This window comes from Anas acuta, chromosome 1, assembly GCF_963932015.1.
Source record: "Anas acuta chromosome 1, bAnaAcu1.1, whole genome shotgun sequence".
Classification (NCBI taxonomy): Eukaryota; Metazoa; Chordata; class Aves; order Anseriformes; family Anatidae; genus Anas; species Anas acuta.
In genome coordinates, this window is record NC_088979.1 from 120,114,811 (window position 1) to 120,137,319 (window position 22,509).

A 22,509-nucleotide genomic window follows, 5' to 3' on the forward strand; every position below is an offset into this window, starting at 1 on the left:
GTTATGAGCAAAAATGTTCCTCCTGCTTTCAGCGCAGCAAGAGTGGAAGCGGCGATACTCCCAGCAACAAGGGGGAGGGAAAAAGAGGTTGTTTAATAAAAAGGCAATATGTTAATTTCAAGCTAATTAAATGTGAACAGCACTTCACCTTTCAGGGGGTTTGAGACCACTGTTCTTCACACTGGCCCACACTCCTTGCCTGGCCCGCCTTTCCCATGGTGCTCAATAGTCAGAGAAATGCATGGGAGATGCTGGACAAGCTATGATGTAGGTGCACCTACCACCCAGCTTCCCTCTGGACACTTCATGCTCTTCTATCATGCAACGCATCATAAAACAACATGAGAAAACCCACACACAACTCCAGCATTTTTCCCTTTACAGATCAACATCTCTGAGTTCTGGAACTTCGTTTCTTCATGTGTTATTAAGCACCCATGCTGCTACAGGGGAGGATAATGCTATTCTGCACTAATTGTTAATAGTCACAAGCTAGAATGTTAAAAACATTCAAGTATTTTTAAACATCTTCTGAGCTAAGCACTCTGTTCAGTGGGATTTGGGTGCCTAAGCAAATAGGGTCCTTTGAAGAGCTAAGGCATAAAGAGCTTTGAGATCCTTGAATGAAAGAAGCTCTAAGTAGCACAAAGAATCATTAGATACACAGGCAGGAATTGTCATTATCATCTTATTTTGTGATAGCAAAGCCCTGTATAACAGTTCAACATATCAGGCATTAACACAGAGATAGAATATTCCCTAAAATAGGAAGCTTCCTTTAGTAAGACTCTGAAAATTGCTGAGCTGTTGGATAAATTTGTATCTTAATGCTTTCTGTATTAGATCTTTGGCCCACTGGCATATTATTTCTCAGAGCAGAACTGGGAAAAAAGGTTTCATGATAACAAATGTTTAGTTGTGTCACATCCGTGCTCAAAAGAGTACTGTGCAATACACCAGAACATGGTCCATATGAAGAGGTCAGAGTTGGCTTGGGGGCTGGCTAGGGCAGTGAGTCCCTTTCAACCCCGAAGCTTAGCACAGCCCATGAAGCCAACAAAGAGCTGGGAGGAAGAGAAAGACGCATTACAAGAGAGAAAGCAAAAGGAGGACATTTGAATTTCATAAGACAGGTTAACCCCGCAGGGCTGAGAGAAGCAAAAACAACTTATTCTGAATAAACATGATATGGAAATTGCAGAGATAAATTCATGCTCAATTCTATCTAGGAAGCTACAGCACAAGTTGGTATGAGATGCCATCAGGAAAACACTGAAAACTGAAGACAAGAGAAGTGGTCTTAGCCACCAGGTCTGAACCGAAAGATTCCCAGTTCCCACAGCTCACTCTTTTGGTATGAGAGGTGATGGAATAACCATGCCTCAATCCAGAGGCAGCTCCTACCACAGCCCCCTTTGCTCAGCCATCACACTGAAATACACAAGGCTCAGGGAACACGTTACATGCTCTATGTTTGCTAAGGATTACCCAAGTAATGGGCAGACATAGCTAGCAGCTTCCTTCACAGTCTCTAAGCCTACCTGTGAAAATCCAAGTAGGAACATCCACTGTGCTTGCTGCATCAATATGAGTATAAGAAGAGTGTCAGGGAACACATCAGCCGTGAAGCAGCAGGGACACCTGTGGGCCAGGGCAAGTCACCAACCCTAGGTGCTACACTCTTGAGAAACTGGGAGAAATAGTAAGAGGTAACACAGATGTATAACACGGAAGCAGACACTACAGTGAAGCTTCATGTCCTTGTCCCAAGCTGTCCTCTTTAGCATGACTGATGGTCCTAGGCAAAACAGAGCAAGCATACACCCATTCTGAGCATGTAAAGGTATTTGACAGATGAGCTCCAGAGAGCCTAGCTGATGTGATTTAAGATGTTACCTCTCCCCAGCTGTCTGCCCTGTCCCTCTGCCAGAAGTTACTGCCCCAGCAGCAGGTACAGCAGAAGAAATGTGTGCCTGCACCTCGAATCCTCCAGTTCAGGCTGGCATATTAGCATAAACTGCCAATGAAGGGTGGGTTTGTGCTAATATATCAGATGATAGCTGCAGCCACCGGAGCACACGCATATGTCTCATTCTGCCAGCTCCCCTCCAGTCATCTCCACATAGGTGCAGAAAGGACAGCTGAGGGTAGTAATGTCATGTGTGCTGGGTACAGCCAGTCATATATATTGTGCTCTGTGATGAACACACAGTTTTCAAGTCCATTTTCCTAAAGCTTGGTAATCTCCAGACCCACTGATGCACAGCCTGGTGAATGACTATCCAGCATTGTAAGACAAGCAATCAATGCTAAGGAGTGCACTTGAAATGGCACAGCTACAAGCACACACAGAGCAGGGAGGAGAGGGTGACTGCAGTCACCTCTCCCCCACAGACCTCTTAAACCAACTTGGAGACTGTCAGCTCACACCCTGGCTCAGCATCATCGAGAAGGCAGATATCTCCCTACCAAAACTTTAGAATTACAAAACTAACAATTCACTGGAAAAATTCCAGCAGCCAAAAAAAGCCAGAAAATCTGGTCAGCCTGTTCTAATATCCATTTCTGTTATCAGTGTCGGTGATGCGCATTTATGCTAAATATTTCTTTATCTCATATAGCGTAAGACTTGCTTTTTACATGAAAATCATTTGTGCTTTGGAAAATCCTGTAATGCGCCGATTTGCTTTGCTTTCTGTTGTATGCTCTCACTTTCTTGTTTGTTTTGTGCTTGTATCTCTTGCTTATGATCGCTCTGTATGCTGAAAATCCAGTACAAATATTTAGTAAACAATAAGCTGCTCTTTGCTGCTGTCAAGCAGAAAATTTGCCACTGCCTCACATAACATCTATTTTGGCTTTTATTTAATTTCAAAATAATGCATGAATTTATATCTGTAGACCAGATCTTTCCTTGCTTAAATCCTACAGTGCTGGGTGCTTTATGAAAGTTAATATAGATAGAATCAGCTGTAATCCATTTATGGCATGCTATCATCATTGATCAAATGATACATAAATTGTTCTTTTCATATGTAGCAGAGTATACTCTTTTTTCACTACAATTTAGGAGCTTTAAGTTTTAGTAAATTTAAGGACCCCTAGATCATATTCTCTGACACTTTGAACAGACCTGAACTGGAGACCACAGAGGAAGAGCCATGACATGGGTGATACCCAATTAATTGGTATATTCCCTCTAAACCATTGCTCTATCAGAGACTTAATAGGTAATATACAGAGATGCAGAATGGAGTCCTATAGCTCTCCTTTAGTAGGACTGATTTGTTATCCCAATCAGTTATAGGTAATTCAACCTCACATCCTTATTTTCTCTGCAACTTCAGTTACAGCCCAAATGCTTTTGAACACCAGTGTTGACACGTGCTTATCCTTATGAAATCTCAAGTTAAATTATTTTTTCTTTAATAGGTAACCTAATTTTGACAAGTCATGTTCCTCAGGGGTCAGTATTGGGACTGGGACTGTTTAACATCTTTGTTGGTGACACGGACAGTGGGACTGAGTGCACCTTCAGCAAGGTTGCCAATGACACCAAAATTTGTGGTGCAATCAACACGCTGGATGGAAGGGATGCAATCCAGATGGACCATGACAGGCCTGAGAGGTGGGCCTGTGCAAACCTCGTGAAGTTCAACAAACCCAAGTGCAAGGTCCTGCACCTGGGCTGAGGCAATCCCAAACACAAATCCAGGCTGGGTGGAGAATGGATTGTGAGAAGCTCTGAGAAGGACCTCGGGGTGTTGATTGATGAGAAACAAATCATGAGCCAGCAACATGTGCTTGCAGCCCAGAAAGCCAACCATATCCTAGACTGCATTAACACAAGCATGGCCAGCAGGCCAAGGGAGGTGATCATCCCCCTTTACTCTGTTCTCATGAGACCCCACACCTGGAGTGGCATGTTCAGCTCTGGGCACCCCAGCACAAGAAGGACATGGTCCTATTAGAGCAAGTCCAAAGGAGGACCACAAGGATGATCAGAGGGCTGTAGCACCTCTCCTATGAAGACAGGCTGAGGGAATTGGGATTCCTTCAGCATGGCTCTGGGGGAACCTTATAGCAGCCTTTCAATACCTGAAGGGGACCTGCAGGAAAGCCGAGGATGGATGTTCTGTCAAGGAATGTAGTGTGATGGGACAAGGGGTAATGGCTTTAAACTGAACGAAGATAGATTTAGGTTAGGTATTATGAAGAAATTCTGTGCTCAGAAGCTGGTGAGGCACTGGCACAGGCTGCCCAGAGAAGCTGTGGATGCCCCATCCCTGGAGAAGTTCAAGGTCAGGCTGAATGGGGCTCTGGGCAACCTGGTCTGGTGGTAGGTGTCCCTGCCCATAGTAGGGGGACTGGAATTAGATGTCCTTTAAGGTCCCTTCCAACCCAAATCATTCTCTGATTCTGAACACCCATCTACGTAAAGGTGGCCACAATGATGCCATTGATTATGGTATTTAAATTCAAAAGGCTGATGTGAATCAAAAACTGTCTAGGATATACAGCTGTCATACAGCCTCTGTCTACAAAGAAGGGAGAGAAATGGTCATCTTTGAAGACAAGTTTGGAGTAGAGGCATGCAACTCTTCCAAGGACAAAATCTTAAGCAAGACCTCAGTGCCCCTGAAGAAATAGTCCATTTGTTGATCCATTCCCATCATTTTCCCTTAAACTTAGAACCCCAAATGAGGCACATCTGTTCTTTTTACACATTGCAGGAATTGGCTTGAATGTAGCTATCATGTCACAGCCAGAAATTAGAGGTTATCTAAAAGCAGAAGCCTTTGCTGTAAATGTTGATCTTGGTTGCAGACTTGTAAGAACACAACTCCCATTTTCTCTGAAAGGGGTGTTGAAGTGGTGGCTGATACAACAAAGCCTCAAAGACATAAGAATCACAGCTCCTCCTGCCTCCTTCTTGCTTCACAGCTGTTCATTGTAAAGAATTTAATCCTTTCCTGAGGTTTAAGGAAATGATCTCTAAGTGATGGGAGAGCTTTCCCCATTGAGCCTTTCCTAGGAAAATTACCAGTGTTTCTATATTTAGTTTGAATATAGAAGAGTTGTTGTGAAAATGCCTTTTTCTTCCTTCTTTGGATGACAGAAGCAGCATGGTTGTACCAGTTTGGACTGGAAGCAGAGGACATTGAGGCTACCCTGGGGGCCTGCAGGCAGAAGAACTGTGAAGCTAGAGCTATAAATTTAATCACTGTTCATTGATGTGGTGATGTTGGGTGTATTGATGTATTTTATTGCTAAGCAGTGCATTCTGCCTGTGTTTTTTTCCCCCCTTGAGCAGATTAACTGCAGATTCCAAAATACTGTCCAGCAGTGTCATGCATGTCATACTGCTTTCACTTTGCTTGCCTCCCACATAAAAGAACAGCTGTGAATGTCAGCTGAGGCTTATTCCTCTTGCACCATGGCCTATCATTTTTATAAAAATAAATAAATAAATGGCAATCATTCATTTTTTTCACGGATATAAACACTTTGGGTCAAACTCAAAGTGACTGAAATGATATTGCATTTTACCTCTGGTTGATAAGTAGTTGTAATTTACAGGCCAATAGAACTGGGTAGATAGAAAAGCAACTACCAAGTAGAATTAAGATAAAGAACCTCCCACTCTCACTTTGTCTTACACCTTTCACTGAGCTGCCTTTGCTCCTGCATCATTTATTTCCTGACTGTACGGTCTTGTAAGTTACACTAAGCTGCTGCCAGGTAACATACAGCATCATTTATATCACCTTTGAGCAGTGCCCAATTACACAGAGCAAGGCGATGGAATCACTGGTTCAATCCCAAATATACAAAGAAACTTTTTCAGTGAATGCATGTACAACATTAAGTTTTTATACAAAGCTGCAGAAATCACCAGCACAATTGCTGGGGATTATTGGTCTAGATGATTTTTTTTAAATGCTACCCACATATAGATTTTCCATAATAAAGGAAGATTGTTGTGGGAGAGGCTATAAATATCTAAGGGTATCTGTTATCCTTATTGTCTGCACAGAAGTCTTGTACTTCCAAGTGATCTCCAATTGATTGGATGTACCAGCTTGACACTGCATAGTGTTGTGCAGTTCTTACAACAGATCTCCAAAACAGAAGAGCTTGCATCAGCAAGACGCTTTGTTTTCCCATCTAGAAAAAATTTGATTAGTATCAGTTTAGCATCTTTGCACTGCAATCTTCTGTACATCACAGAAGAGCCCTGAATGATCAGGCTACAGTAGGTTTGAATAGCAAGGATTTTCTAAATTGCATGGTATGTTCCTGCTACCCTTGTTTGGATCTCATCTCAGCTTGTATTTAAGTGACTTTGGTAAAGTCATTTCTCATTTTTATTCATTTCTACACCCCTGGCATGAAGGTAATATGGAACCTCATGAAGACTCATGAAGGCAAGCACCTCAGGACCACATCAGTACTGGGACTTGGAGTCATGCATGTAATTTCTGTATCACAGTTACTATTGGATATTTATTCTTCAGAATTGCTTCTGAGTTTTTTTTTCTTTTCATTTTCTTAATATGATGAGCAATGGAAATATTATATATACCTGAAAAAACATGTTAACACTGGCAACTGTTAGCAAATGCTAAGACCTATTTGGTTTTATGAGTTCTGGAATAATACAATTACATTGTCTTGCATTAATGCCTGCTGTAATGGTTCCCCCTTCTTATTAGAGGCTAGAAATACAATAATTTGTGGAAAGCTCACTGAAAATAGAGCTCCCCATTCACATTGGGGCCAACTACTAACTTTTCTTCACAGAAAGACTAAAGACCACAGGTGCTTTTCACAGAATCACAGAATTTCTAGGTTGGAAGAGACCTCAAGATCATCGAGTCCAACCTCTAACCTAACACTAACAGTCCCCACTAAACCATATCCCTAAGCTCTACAGCTAAACGTCTTTTAAAGACTTCCAGGGATGGTGACTCCACCACTTCCCTGGGCAGCCTGTTCCAATGCCTCACAACCCTTTCAGTAAAGAAGTTCTTCCTAACATCTAACCTAAAACTCCCCTGGCGCAATTTTAGCCCATTCCCCCTCATCCTGTCACCAGGCACGTGGGAGAACAGGCCAACCCCCACCTCTCTACAGCCTCCTTTAAGGTATCTGTAGAGAGCGATAAGGTCGCCCCTGAGCCTCCTCTTCTCCAGGCTGAACAAGCCCAGCTCCTTCAGCCGCTCCTCATAGGACTTGTTCTCCAGGCCCCTACCATTTTATCTACTATATCCTTTGCCTTAGCAGACCTCAGTGAAGGGACACATCCTTAGGACTTCCTCATAACACACAAGTGAGAGAATAACACTAAGGGCTATTTCTAACATATGTATGTATAATGCCTGCCATTTACCAGAGGAGTGGCTTTCAACTGCAGACCTTTAGGACCTTGGTCTATTTCTGTCTCTGATGTGCATGGCAAGAACCATGGGAGTTTTCTAAAAGTGTCTGTACATCCCTTGCAGAAGCACTGGGGACAGCAAATGGAAAAGCAGATAAAGTTTGTACATAAAATTTTTGAAGACAAAAGCAACCACAATAAGACTGGAGAGGACAGATACCTACCTGAACACCAGCTACACATGACCCCAGGAGCTCCAGGTATTGCTATAAGCAAGGACTAAGGCCCCATCAGCCTCCTCCTTCCCCTTTCCTCCTGTAAATCCACAACTGATTAAAAACATTAATTAACTGTCAAACCCTCCCCCGCACTCCGTCAATTAAATCTGTTTTATGTCCATTTTATCTATCTATCCAGATGCTTTAATTAGTCTCCATGATTGCAATTCATCAGCACTTCTAGGAGTAAAACACATCAGCTGTATTCTCCCTCTCCCTTTGTGCAATCTGCACAATACCTCACCTAATAGGGCTCCCAACTCATGTTTTGGGATCAACTACAACACAAATATCAGTAACAATAAGTACAAAGGAGAGTCTTTCCATCGCCAACTAAAGAGTTAATATTATGTCTTCATAACCCGCTGTACAATGATTTAGTGGTGCCATTTGTGTCTACTGATTCCCCACATGCAATGACTTAGTGCCACAGGGATGAGCACATTATCTCTTGTTTGTAAATTTTTAGCAGGTTTATAAATACAGCATGGCCTTACTGTGCAACCTCACGATCTCTCTGAACCCAGAAAAGTTTAAAATTAATAATAAATGATAAAACTTGGGGAAAAAAATGAATCAGGCTTCATTAAATGATAAAATCCATCAGGAGCCGAGGGCAAGGACAGGGCCAGGGACTCAGTTAATTTGTGAGAGTAACATAATTTTGAATTATTGGGAAGATAACAGTGGAAACTTGTAACAGTTTTAGTTTGGAGGTCATCTCAAGGAGAGAAGGCCAAGTAGCTATCTGACCTTCTCCAAGAAAGAGAATATTTTGTCAGGACCACAAAATTCAACGACCGTGATCTTGAGCTGTAAAGATTAAGAAATCAAACAGTTCTAATAGTTGAGCTGCCACCATTCCCACTTCAACAAAGTTCTCCATACAAACCCTCCAGCTGGAAAAAACACAGGCAAGCAGCCCAGAAATTGCCTTTCTTCCCCCTATCTCTACCCCCCTCCCCATCACTTGTTCTAGGCTTTCCACAGAAAACTTCAACATTAAAATTTCAACTCCTCAACCAAAGTTTAGACCATAAAGGCTCTCCTGGTAACTCTGCCCCATGCCTCCGTGACAATGCATTAAAGCAGTTTGTCACATACATGCTGCTTATCAGCCCTATGCTCTCAGACTCACATTAGTTCACTACATGTTAGCATAGGCTTCCTACATTAGATGTCTGAATTTTAGACAGTAATTTTTTAGACAATATTTGTAATGAAGTAACTTTACTCTCCCCCCCCCACCCCAAATGCAAGCAACTACCATGAAGTTCAATACCATCAGTACATCTTGGATGATCTCTCAGATGCACACTCTAGCTCAAAGACTCCAGTGAACTAGCCACTCCCTTCAGTAATATCCCACAGCAAATGTGTTCCTATTATAAAAAGTTGCCTCTTATTTCCTATGTATTTTTTAATTCAATACTCAGCTTTTGTTTTCTTACGACTTGGTCCCTTTGGAGGGGCTCACACCATTCCCAAGATAGTAGAATGATGTGAAAAAGAATAGGTGTAGCATAAAAAGAAATCAAAACATACTCATTTTGAGCTGCTAAGTGCAGTGCTAGCATAACAAATCCCCTCCTTCTTTAACCATGCTTGGTGTTCTTTGTCTCAGGGGGAGGAGGAGCTTTATATTCCAGAGCTGAAATCTTCAAAACAGTCTTGTCAGATCACCATTTTCTGACAGAACTGAACTTCATTGTGTCTGCATGAATACATTAACTGCATGAAGACTCGCTCAATATTATCAAAGCCCCTCTGAGTGTAAATACATTTCACAAAATACTTCAGATACCTTTAAAATATTGATGTTGCAATTAAACTAAAAACATCTAATGCCTATTTCATAAATCAAGCCAGTAAACCAACCAGGGCTTTTAATCCCAGGTTGTGACAAAATAAAATTTTGAAATGTCAAAAGTGCCTCTAGGACAGAATTTCTGTTGCCAGCTGTCATGATGGCCCTCCATAGCTGCAGACCATACTGCTCTCATCTCTCCAGGTCAGGAGCTTTTGATTACAGCTTTCTACCTGTTGCCTATTGCTCCCACTTTCATATGGGAAAGAACTCAAGATGACAACGTGTCAAAAAAGGTCTGTTATTCAGCAGGCAGACAAACCAACATTCTCCAGCTTGGATAGTGCTCACACATCCTATGGGGGCTTCATTTGGGGGAGTAACAAATAACCAAACCCTGCCACTTATCCACTGCTGGAATTTCTAATATCTGATCTCCTGACAAACACATGAATAATCATTCCCTAACTATTCAGTTTAGGTATCAGCTTTGTCAAGAAATAATTACACGTGTAGCTATGCCAACAGAACTTGGTAACTTCTGGTGATGAGCAGCTGAGATCACTAACCCCTACCCAAGATTAACTGCTGCTTTGATTAAAATCTTCAGCTGCAAGTAAACTCCATATCAAAGCTCAGAGCTGCAATGAGTAGAGAAATGCAGGTATCTCAGAATAATAGAATCATTAAGGCTGGAAAAGACCTACAAGATCACCTGGTCTAAGCACTCCCCTACCACCAATATCACCCACTAAACCAGGCCAATAGGCCTGTAGTTCCCCAGGTCCTCCTTACAACACTTCTATGAGCAAGTCTCCAGTAATCTGGGACCTCTCTGGATGACCATGACCACTGACAGATGAAGAAAAGCAGCTTGGCAATCAGATCTGCCAGCTCCCTCAGGTGGATCCCATCTGGCCCATGGACTTGTGACCGTCCAGGTGGAGCAGCAGGTCTGTTTCCACCTGACCTGTCTGTGGTTTCTTCTGCTCCTTTTTCCAGACATCCAGGTCAGGAAGCTGAGAACCCCAAATATAAGTAGACTGGCTTGTAAAGGCAGATGTAACAGTCATTGAGAACCTCAGCCTTTTCCTTATCCTCAGCTGTCATGTTAGCCCCTGCATCCAGTAAAGGATGGAGATCCTCCTTGGCCCTCCTCTTACCATTTATATATTTGTAAAAATATTTTTATCCTTAACCATAGTGGCCAAGTTGAGCTCATGCTGGGCTTTGGCCTTTCTGATTTTGTCTCTGCATATGCTGGCAACTTCCTCATACTCTCCCCCAAGTTGCCTGTCCCTTCTTCCACCAAACATGAACTCTTCTCCTGGATACCCAGCAGACATTCCATGTTCAGCCACACCAGTGATCTTCTCCTCCAGCTCATTTCACAGCACATGGGTAAAGCCTGGTCCTGCACTTTTCAGACTTCCTTCCTGAGGAGCACCCAACCTTCCTGGACCCCTCCGCCCTTCAGGACTGACTCCCTGGGTCCTTGATGTCCTTTGGTCCTAAGGAATCCCCACACACTATGACCCCCTGCTCCACTGCAAGATGCATCTGCCCCGGAGCCGATTGCCTCAGCAAGTACATGCAGTTTGTGCCATGTATTAAGCTCCTGACGTAAGCCAAGGCTTTCTGACAACCAAAAAAGTTGCATTTCAAAACCCACAAAGAAATACATCAAAACACAGCTAAGTATGATCACCTTACAAACATACATCATGTCTGAGTATAACCCAGAGAGAGGGCTTTCACACTAATTCTGCTCCCCTGGAGACCCATGAAATACTTCTACAATTCCCTTAAAGATTAACTAAGAGTAAAACTCATATGTTAATTTACCATACAGGGGTCCTCAGTCTCAGGAAATTTTGCAGGGATTTGCAAATTAAAAAAAAAAAAGATTGAAAACCACTGTTCTCTATCAATTCCCCAAGAATCTATATGGTGCTGATTCTAAATGCCTTCATATATTATTTGCATACTCTGCAGATGTTTGCATGCTGTGATTATGTAGAATAACATAATGCCCTGAATCTGTAAAACACTGGTCTTATTTATACACAATGCCATACTTGGTATTTTATGTTGATATTTTCTCCTAAGCCACCTTTATATATTGCATTGGTGGGAAACTATCAAAACAGCTTTGAAAACAGCAAACACTCAATCACAGGTCAATTTTTCTGCCAATTCACTTTTATGTTTATCTGGGGAGGGAATCTTGGCTTCAGTGGTGTCAGAGCGAATTTCCTCACTGACTTGAATGGTCCCAGAATTTCAGTCTGTGTTATAGTATTTTTATTGCATCTCAGGCAAAGTAATTTCTAGTCTTTCCTTTGGAAACTATTTAATAGCTCAATGAACTTCACCATAAGGGTTTTCTCATTCTGATTTCTTTCCATCACTGCTAGCTCTGCCCAACACACATAACTAATTCCTTCTCCACTTGGTGTTTACACACTTCAAATATTCATAGAGGGCTACATTTCTCCACACTCCCATCACTGCCAGACGCATTAACTTTCATTTTTGCCAAGTTGAATCTTCATTTGTTTTTGTACCAAGTCTCTAATCTCTCTAGGTATCTTTGTATTATTACTATTTAATTTCTGTTAAGTACTGACAGTATGCCAGGTGCCTTCGGTTTGCCAGATGCTGCACAGAACGGAGAGGCACAGTTCTTCTCCTGTGGAGCAAACAGTCTAAAATACAAAGCAAAGATGGGACAAAGTGTCCTTGCAGCTCAGAGCATATGGCTACGTTTAGAACATGGGTGCAGTTGTGAAACTAGGTTGAGGGATGAAAATAGGTAGGTCCCTTCTCCAGTTCTGGTAGGAAAAATGGGTTTCCTGTCAGCATCAGAAGGAAGGGTAGTGTTAATTTTGTGCTTTTCAGGGAAAAGAGGTGGCCCAAGGGTGAGAGGATGAAGTCAGGGAGCAGGGCAAGATGTGGTACAGAACCAAAAGCAGTGCAGGAGCCAAGACAGTGCTTGTCTTACAAGATAAAGATGCTCCAACAAAGCGAGTGGTAGCATGCATGAGGAAAGTACCCTAGAGTCCCCTCTGCAAAAGTGAAGGCACCACCTCTAGAGGCAAAAAGACAATGAAGTGGTAATTGAGTGGACAGCCAGCCTGAAAACACACAGGAAAGGAAATGACAAACTAAAAGATATCAGCCTGAGAGGATCAGGGGAGACTGGAGAAGTAAATGCAGTCCAGAGCTGCCAACTGAGGATAGCAGCTTTACTGTCCTGCCTTGCACCCCAGCTGTAGTTGTCTTGCTAGCATTAATGCATGAGAAATGGATGTGCAGTTTAGTCCTCTTTCTAGCTATAGACAGGCCCCTTTAGAGCAGTAAAGCTTTTTTTCCCCCAATGCATAGATCTATCATCTGACCAAGAACTGCTCCTTCCCATATGCCTCCAATTTCAGAAAAAAGAGGTTTCACAGAAGGATTCCCACCAAGGCTGTTAACATTAAAAAAAGATATATCTTGGCTCTTTATTCCTGATAGAAGAAAGCACACTGAAGCAAACTGGAAGCTTCCCCATGGGGAACAGTCTAGATGCTGTCCCAACTTGCTTTCCACAGTTGGAAGGAATGGCTGAACAAAAAACGGTATTTAGGGGAATACATTTCCCCTAAATGAAGCCAAATTCTGGCAATGGCTCCTAGAAGTACCAGAGATCTGCTCTGTTATTAGGAAGTGGTCTGCATTGCTTTCAACACACAAATACACAGGCAAGTAGTATGTGCTCATTACTACTCATAGCACTTCTCATGTGTGCTTCATAGGCAAGCTGTTCCTATTCCCTGAGTTTCTACCTCAAAACAACATTAAAGCTTTCTCCACCTTTTGTGAGGAGATCTGGAAAGCTGACAGTGCTCCTTGTATATACCCTCCACATTTGCACCTTCTCCAGATAGTCAAGCTTCCCAATAGTGCTCCAGGCTCCTCAGTTCTGTGATTATCATGTAAATCCCCAATTTTCCTCCTAGTTCCTGGTGGAAGAGAGCACTGAGCATCACAATATTTGGTCTACCCTCTCCCCTCTGCTCCCAGTTCACCCTAAAATGGGTGAGACAGTCCCAAAGCAGGTCCCACCAAAGTAGACATGAAACATATGTGCAAGTCTTTAGGAAGCTTTTGAGCCTGTAAAAGCTAGCTTAAAGCATCTTCACACACTGCATAGAAAAGTTGTGGCCCTTAAGGAAATAGAATACATATCATACTGCACAGATATAGAACAGTTGAGACTGGAATCTATAGCAGAAGCATCTGACTGAGAAAGCCAGAAAAAAAAAAAAAAGGGCTTCTGATTTTATTTCTCTCAGAAATAGCACTTTGCAAAGAGCATCCCCTCCTTTCAAACATAACTATTTCTTCCCTCCCAGAAACCTACAGGCAAGGAGATAAACTGTTTGTAAATAGCAGTTTCACACCAATTAGCTCCTACTCTGCAAAGAGCATTGCAGACTCAATGTGCTGTTTCTAAGGGCTTGTTATTTTAGAGTACTACATATCTATTTCTATATAATTGATCTGTTCTACTTTAAAAAGACTATCAGGAAGATGTGGGCAATTTATTGAAGAAGTAAGAGGAGGAGGGGCAATAGGAGTTAACCTCAGATCACCCATGCTTACACTACAGCATTTGCAGTCCCAGTTCTTGGAATGAACTCAGAGGCTGCACTTTTCTCCCCTGTCTCCCCAGCACCCCATTTTCCCCTGGAAGGAAAGGCAGGCATAGTAGTAAAAGTCAGGAGACCCAACCTCACAGTTGTGAGGGGGGTTAAAGATAGGCACAGAGAATACTCTACCCCATAGCAGGGACACTGCCACTTAAACACAGGCTTCTAGTGCTGGATATCGGAGTTCAAGAGAAACAGCCTAAAGCCATGACCATGTGGTTATACCCTAAATTAAGCACCATCTGCATATAGCAACCTGGCTCACCTGACCAAGATGAGAAGGCAGGCAAACATAGTGGAGCAGCTCAAAGAAATGCCAAGATTTGTGGCCTCAAATCCTTCAGTGCTCTGAATATAGAATACTATGGCAGGAGCAGAACAGGCATGCTGCAGAATGGCAAATTTTATCATCTTTTGTTACCCAGATACAAACAAGAGCAACTGAGGATATTTTGATCTTCCACAGAGCACAGGGCATAACCTGAGCCAACAGTTCCTGCATCACACCCATAAATTCTGGCTCATGCCATGCAGCCCACACTGAAGTCTGCCAAGGCCAGACTGGAGACTCGTGCTGGTGAATTCCCTCACCTTGCAGCTGAGCTCTTCCAGCAACTAATTATTCATCTGTATCTAATTTCTACTCCAAGTTTGCCTAGCTTCCACCTTCCACTTCTCATAGTTCTCTTCACACCTTTTATTGCAAGATTAAAAAGAGCTACCTTTAACCAGATGTTCTTCCTTTGTCAGCTTTATTCCATAATCAAGACACTTCACTTTGATAAGCTAAACATACATGTAGTGCCTTCTCTGCACAAGAGAGCATACCTGTCCCTGCAGCTGGCAGTGGACCTTGCCATTTTCACTTTTTGATGTGTGGACCCCAGAACTGAAACAAGATCTGGAATGAGCACCCCAAAATACACTCACATGCTCTGTTTTATAGAGGGCAGTGCAGCAAGGAGGAGTACACCAGTTTAGGCTCCAGGAGGACAGTTAGGAAACCATATACTGGCATCACACTTCAGAACAAAACCCAAAAAACTGATAATTTTATTTCTCTAAAGAATATGGGAAATATCACATAGCTGGGATCATGTTGAGGACCACACAAAGCTGGCTTGCAATCAGAATCCAGACAGGGTCAGCTGTTTGAAGGGTTCTGCATCAGTTCTCCTGCTGTAACTCAACACCTCACAAGGGGACCACCGTGGGCATCTTACATCGAGGTCAAGATTTCCACATCTGGCTGTCCACTGAGATGAAATCCCTCTCAAAACAGAAGATAGGGCACTTGCCTCCCAAAAAGATGTCCCTGATAGTGTTCCAACAATGTTCAGTCCATTAATACCGAGACACCAGAACTGTTTACCTAGTCAGTCCAGCACATGACACATCCCCCAGTCAATCCCCTAGTCTTTTTTTTTTTTATACCTGGTTTCACAGGGTTAATATATCTTGTTTACTAATGCATACGCATTGCTCCATGGAATTAACCTAATCCTGCTGTTAGGTAACATGCCACCTGTGTTACGTACAAACTTCACAAGCAGTGACTTTTATCATCTCTTCCCCACAGACACATCTGTTTTGTTGTTGTAACCAATGAACTTTTTCATTTCTTTGTAGGGGATGGGGAAAAGGTCTGCTAGCTTTAGCATAAAACAGCAGCTTGATGAACAGACCTTACAGGAAGGTATTAAAAGCACATAAGGGTGACAGGAACAAAAACAGACCTGTCAGTGAAGGGAGAAGTTGAAAGAAGAGATCACCAAGGACGGATCAAGGGGAGAAGCTGTAAAAGCAAACTCAATTGGAAACGTAAGCAGGAGCCATGAGATGTAGGGCCCTGAGAACAGAGGCCAATTTTGATGCACAGCACAATGAAGAGGCACTGAAGTGACTTAAGGAGGCAACTGTATAATTAAGAGATCTCTAGGCACCTTCTCAAAGATGTCATAACTGGTAGTCAGGGTGAGATAACAGAACAGCAAAGCAATACTGCGGGGGCCATCAGCTTGTTGCTTTCCCCTTATGCCAGTATCCAGAGCTTTTATATTGTGCTGGAAAGGTTCAAAAGAAAGGAAACATGGGAAGAAACATGATCTTCCCTCCCCACACAGCCCCCGCTCCCTTTTAAAGTTATTCTGTTATAGCATCGTGGCGTAAAGTTCTGTGGAAGGAAGTCATGGGTCCACACAGAAAATGAAGAGGAAATACACCCATTGGATAGGAGCAATTTAAATATTTGATGGCTAATATATTAAATGTTAATTGAATACTACAATGATTTTCTCCCCTGGACAGCACACAATTAACATTTAATTTGTTATAAAATATTTAAAGTTATGAAATATCCGAGGGCAACTGAAATGTCTCTTCTATGAAATTGTCTTGGGACAATGTGTTAAGGGGACAAAAGGTCAGGTTAGCAATTCATACTCCTCCAGTGATCTGTACAAGAGACTTGGGAAAAGTTTTTAGGATTGGCACAAGGTTCAAGGGCACAGTCAGGGCACATGAGAGCATGCACAGACGTCTGATCCATACAGCCCAGACAAAGTGGGATCAGAAGTCCTCGTGGCTACAAAGCCGTGAGCTTGAGAAATGCTGTGGCAGCTATCCATTCCTCAGAGAAAAGCAAATGCTGTGCATTTAGACCAAGCATTTATCTTAATGCTATTATTTGTTTCTGAGATGCCAGTGAGGGGCTGAAGCCCTAACTACTCCACGCTCATTTGCTCTAAGGCATATTGACAAGAACAGCATTCAGATGATAGAGCTACTGCTTTGTCGGTGCTTGACAATTCACTAAGCACAAAGGATGGTAAATCAGCTTGGGATGTTAATATTAAGCCAGTTGTTTATGACCTGAACATGAATTTATCTAGTTTGTTGTAGCATTCAGAGTTGAAAATCCTAGCATTTCAGCAGCTTACCTTACTCCAGTGTCTTGTTTAACGGGAGGGGTAGGAAACCTTTGCTAATACTTAAACATGGAAAGGGACCTATTAATTAGTCCAACAGTGAATCCTTCAGCAAACCTCAGAAAGCACAGCTTCAACAGTCCTGATATTTTTTATATATATTCTTGAAGCAAAAAGCAGAAAAACACTTCAGAGTTTCACTCTGTGTTGTTCAGGAGACAAAGGGGATTCATATACAAGCAACCAAACCTCTTTAACAGGCACCCTTAAAGTTATTTCTATTGCTAAGAAATCCTCAATATCCCCAGGTGTACAGAAAGTTCACCTACTCAGCTCCATTTTCGCAGCCTTACCCTACACAGGCTTTGTTAAGTTCAGTTCCTTTATGTGGTTTCTCTTCACTTCTTGACTTCCCTGGGCTCAGACCTTTCATTTACTGTTTTCTAAAAACATGCTAAACAAACTCTAAGCTTAAGGCTTATAATGGATTATTTCTACCCAGAAGACATCCCACTTCCAGAGGCTTCTCTCTTACTCTTTGCTTAGTAAGGTTTGACTAATACTGTGGGAAGACAGACAATTCATGACTACATTGAAAAAGGTTCTTGGGGAAAAAAAAATAAAAACAAACTTGCATCAAGGATTCCTCTGTACCAGGCTGATAGTCTCAGGCCCTGGCTATAAGCTAGAAGGGAAGCTTTCTGCTTGGTGGAAGTCTTTCTTTTCACTGTGCAGCACAGAAAAGAGGGTTAGAGTATATGAAGAATGCAATGGTGCCTATACACTCAGGAGACTGTGGTACTCAAAGGATGAAATATTACACATCTGAGAGCATGGTCATGATTGCTGCAAGAGATGAGTCTGGCAGTGTGCTTAGAGACACTGACAGAGGCTACATATACAAACAACTGCAGGAAGCAGAAAAGAGGTCCTCAAAAAACTAGGATTTGTCAAAATCAGTGCTGACTCACTGATTCAGAGACTTGTAATTTCACACACTTGAGAGCTTCGCATGTTGGGATCCAGCATTTTCATTCTGACCTGTTAGGGAAAAAAAGATTCCCCCCCCCCCAGTTTATCCTCTTGCTCTGTGAGCCTAGTACTGTGGAAGACCTTGGAGGACTTTTACTCATATATCCAATATTTTAGATATGTTCAAGCAGATTACAGCAAGAGACATTAAATATTTTGTAAGGAACACTTCTGCTGAAAGCAGATTTTGCTTCTGCAGAATGACTCTGTACCTTACTGCCAGTGTTGTAAGACTACCAAACACCTTTTCAGTCATGAAAAGACCAGGAACAGTAACATAGGAGTACTACAGACAAAACTGGTATGCTTTTTCAGAGCTGGGCAGAACAACATGAGATACATCAGCGAGAAGGAAGGTGGTGCAGCACAGAAGTTACAAGCATGAGAAGATACAGGTGTAGAGAATCTAGGATAAGCTAGCAATGTTTTTTGCTTACTTGATTTATCAGACATATCTGATCATATGTTGGGCTTCTTTATTCTACTATGTCAGATTGCCCCTTCTTGTTTCTCTGCTCTTCCCCAAAGTAGATTTGCCCAAGCACGGCCTGTTGTCCTGGCATGGTGGCTGCTGCTTGTGCCACTAGCCTGTCCAGTGGATCCAGCCTTGTGGCAAGTTCCCGTAACACTGTAGTACATCAGTGTCATACCTAATTACCATTCTCAGAGGAGTGAGCCCATTAACGAGCTGCACTGAAACTAGATCTGCATACTAATTAGGGAGCTGCCTTGGAGGATATTAATTAGGGGTGACACTTTCAGGGCAAGTTCTACTTTCCTTCTTCATATCCCATTTGAGACATGGCTAGGAAATGTGAGTACAATACAAATAGAGGCAAGCTGGGGTGTTATGCAGAACCTGTTAGAGCCTCAGAAGAGGACAATAGAAAAAAATACAGTAATATTCCTTTTAGAACCCACTATTGTCTGAAGGAAAATTCTAGAAAGCCCCTAAACATTTTCTTCTAGCATTCCTCCTAACCTAGGAAAACTACATTATAAGGCAACTTGTTCTTTTATCCCTACAGAGGGAATTTCTCCTACTCTTTTCATTTACATTCTCCTTGGCCTTTTGCAGTCTTAATAAATGTTTGGGGCATATGCAATGGGATCAAGCACTCAGTTCCTTGTCCTGGGCCTGACACTGACTACACACTTGTTCCTTGAGTTCTCACTTCTGTTTATCATCCTTAGTCTTTAGTACAGCACCTTCCTCACACAGCCCTGAGCATGGCCTGGTTTCACAGCCTTGGCCCCATTTCCATTTCCTGCTGCACCACCCTGCACCTACAGGAACCTTGGACAGCCAGCAAAAGAGCAAGTTTGCACATTACAGCCAAACCTGGAAGCTGGTTTTACAGCACTTCACAGATTGCTGAATTTTATTGTTAAGAATGGAGGTGGGAAAATAAGCAGCAGGAGTGAGAGAACGCCACAGCAAGACAGGCCCTGTTTAGAAATGTGTGACACTCACCTCTTCAGTGCACAGCTTCATATATTGTGTTTGTGCACAATTCAGGCAGCTGTCTACGCATCAGTATACAAATACTTTCATCTGCCACTAAATTGCTGCCACCTCACTCTCCATGTTCTGAATGCATCCCCTGTTGTTACTTTCTGCATGTCTCACAAAATGAGCAAAGAAGCAGAACAACTACTAGACCAGATCACATCTACAGGCCATGAAGTGCATGATCCTGACTCCAACTGTGAGCAACATGAAGTAGTGCAGAGGAAAGCATGCAATTATGCAATTAACAACCTGCCAATAGTTCCCTCCTCAATGCCATCAGTCAGCTGATAACCTCAAGCATGAAGGTTTGTAGACTTTATGCATTAACTTGCTTAATATAATTGTAGATGCTCTTGCTGGCTGTTCCAATATCCCTTCAATTTTTGAATTCTTCTGAGTTTTTGACCTCTAAGTTATCAGATAGCAATGAGCTCCACAGGTTAGTGACACTGTAAAATGTATATCTTCCCTCCCCCCAGGAACCATATGCATACCTTCAACTTCACCATTTTTCATCTATAACGCAGATTTCTCTACACACTTTAATGCTCACATATATACTTCATTGCAGCTTCTTTAAGAGGCCAAATTCTAGCTGCTCATTTGTAAGACAGACTTGTTTAAGATACCAGTGTCAGAGAGAGCAGAAACAAGTGAATAAAGTAAAGAACATTTCTTTCCCACATGTAAAAAACTAGGAATTTGTCTGTCATTTCCTATTAGCGATCACTAGCTCTGAATCCTTTGATTTCCATAACTGAAGCAAAAACGCACACATTTTTGGGTCAGCAGCTGCTGAAGAAACCAACCAAACACTGCTTGGTCTTTTGAACCCTTTTCCCTCCAAGATGAAGTCACTTACCAATACCAGAGGGAAGCAAGAGCACAGCTGCTCCATGAAGGAGGACAATCTGGGAGCTGAAGGTACCCAAAGCATAGTATCTGTAGCCAGATCACAGTCCCATGGCACCCAAACAGAGCCAGGTTAGTGGTAGGAGCAGGTTCTGTTGGCAGTCCAGTGAGATGAATCACATCCTAAGACAGAGGAAGGCCATCCAACAACTTGCAGCAGAGAGACATGGAGATGAAACTACCTACAACATAACTCAAACCAGAAGCAACTGCCCACCCTGGAACCTAAAAGCAGCTCCTGGACCAATGGCAGAGAGTTCATTGGCCAAGGGCCCAGGTGAGGCTGGTTAGGGTAGTTAAGCCATGCAGGTGCAATTGGGGTCTTGATACAGGAGTCTGTGAGTAATAGGGAGTCACACCTGTGTGTAAACCTCAGTGACACAAACTGTGTCACTGAGGCCTTTCACTTGCTGTGCTAAGGTTCCGTAAGACATCTGCAGGTCAATCAAGCAAGTTGCTCTGATTTTATAAATTCCTGTAAATCTCAGTGGATTGAAGTGAGTTGGGGTCACAGTTGGGCAGTGGGGAAGGTTAGCTGCCTTGACTATCTTGCACTGGTTCGACTACCTTAGGCCTTAGAGTCCTGCCCTGGGACTAGCTTCCGTGCTGCAAGCATAACCTCAGGCACAGCAGAAGCACACTTTCCACCCCACGTGGGACCACATGAGTCCACATATACACCAAACATCATACCTTGCTGCCATGCACAGCCTCCAAAAGAGTCCCACAGGCTGACTACAAAGGTGATACAATGCCTGAAGCCTGGCAGGGTGCAAAGCGTTTATGCTTCTTTGCTCAGATCTCCTTCACCGAGAATTAGGTGTGGCCTGTGAGTGGCAGCCCTTCCTGTTGCCTTTGTCCTGTGGGTACAGGGAAGTGATGTGTTCAAAAGAGCATTGCCGGGCTCTATTCCCAGAATCATCTGTATGCTAGGGATGATTTCCCCCGTGGTTTTCTTAGCCAGAGCTGGCTAATCATTCCCCTGCCAGAGACGATGTATCCAAGTATCTTCTAAACATGCTTTGGAAGAGCATATTTTCTCTCTTTGGATTATGCCAGATGGCATCAAGTGATTAGTAGGTTTAATATAAGAAACTTCCCGGAGGATGAAACTCCTAGATCCCACTACAGGGTCTTCACCATCCCTCTGCTCCTTCCCTTACCAAACTTTAAATTACCGAAGCTAAGCCCCTGCCGCACAACTGAGTCCTTTGCTACTCTATCAATATACTCTGAACATTTTTCAGGAACAAAGTAGAAAGCATTTCCAGCAAATGCTTTTAATGTCACTTTGTTTGCCAAGAGATGCTGCCTCCTGCTTTGGTTATCATTACGAGAAAGCATCTTTGCTTAAATAGGAAAACAAGTGATGATTTTTCCCTGAGTTGTTCATATCTCTAGCTAAGCAGCTTCTTCACTGGCTGGCAAAGGGACATGGTCTGTGCTAAACAGATGTAAATATTTGGAGTCCTCTTTCTAAAAAGCACCCTTTTGTAAACATCATCTTACCTCTTCAGAAAAAAGATGTTGTCAAACATCTGTTTCCCCTGTCTCCCTTCTCTCAGATGAGATCAGATAGACTGTGACTGGTATTTTTGGGGCTGTAATCTATGCTAATATATGTGCTCCTTGCCTTTCTCTTGTGCCTAGACTCCACCTATGAACATATTACAACCTCACATTTCAAGTCAGTAATTTTGGATGCATTTCAAGTGAGAGGTATTGAGGGAAATCACAACAACTTTTGCATGAAGCTTACAGCAGATAACCAGTAAGTCAAGTATCCTTCCCAACATTACTTCATGGGAGTAATTTGGAAGGATGATTCTCCCTAGTTTCTGAGTAGGCTAGAATCCTTGAAGGACCATCATCTCCCATGGTCTGATGTTCTCTCGCCTATAGTTGAATTATACAAAGCAAAACAGCATAATGGGTTTCTTCAGATTTTCTATTCCTGGCAGT

At 42.6% G+C, this 22,509-nt stretch overlaps 1 long non-coding RNA gene across 2 annotated transcripts in view; it reads right to left on the reverse strand.

Annotated features, from left to right (window-relative positions):
- Positions 1–20,768, reverse strand: part of LOC137864011 (uncharacterized) — a 117,403-nt gene extending 96,635 nt beyond the window's left edge. The window contains exon 1 of one of the 2 annotated variants that reach the window (XR_011101272.1): positions 20,498–20,765. This is a non-coding gene — a long non-coding RNA (uncharacterized lncRNA). Of the gene's footprint in view, positions 1–20,497 lie in introns of both variants that reach the window. The other variant, XR_011101270.1, reaches the window with a different exon arrangement.
- Positions 20,769–22,509: the final 1,741 nt, after the last annotated feature.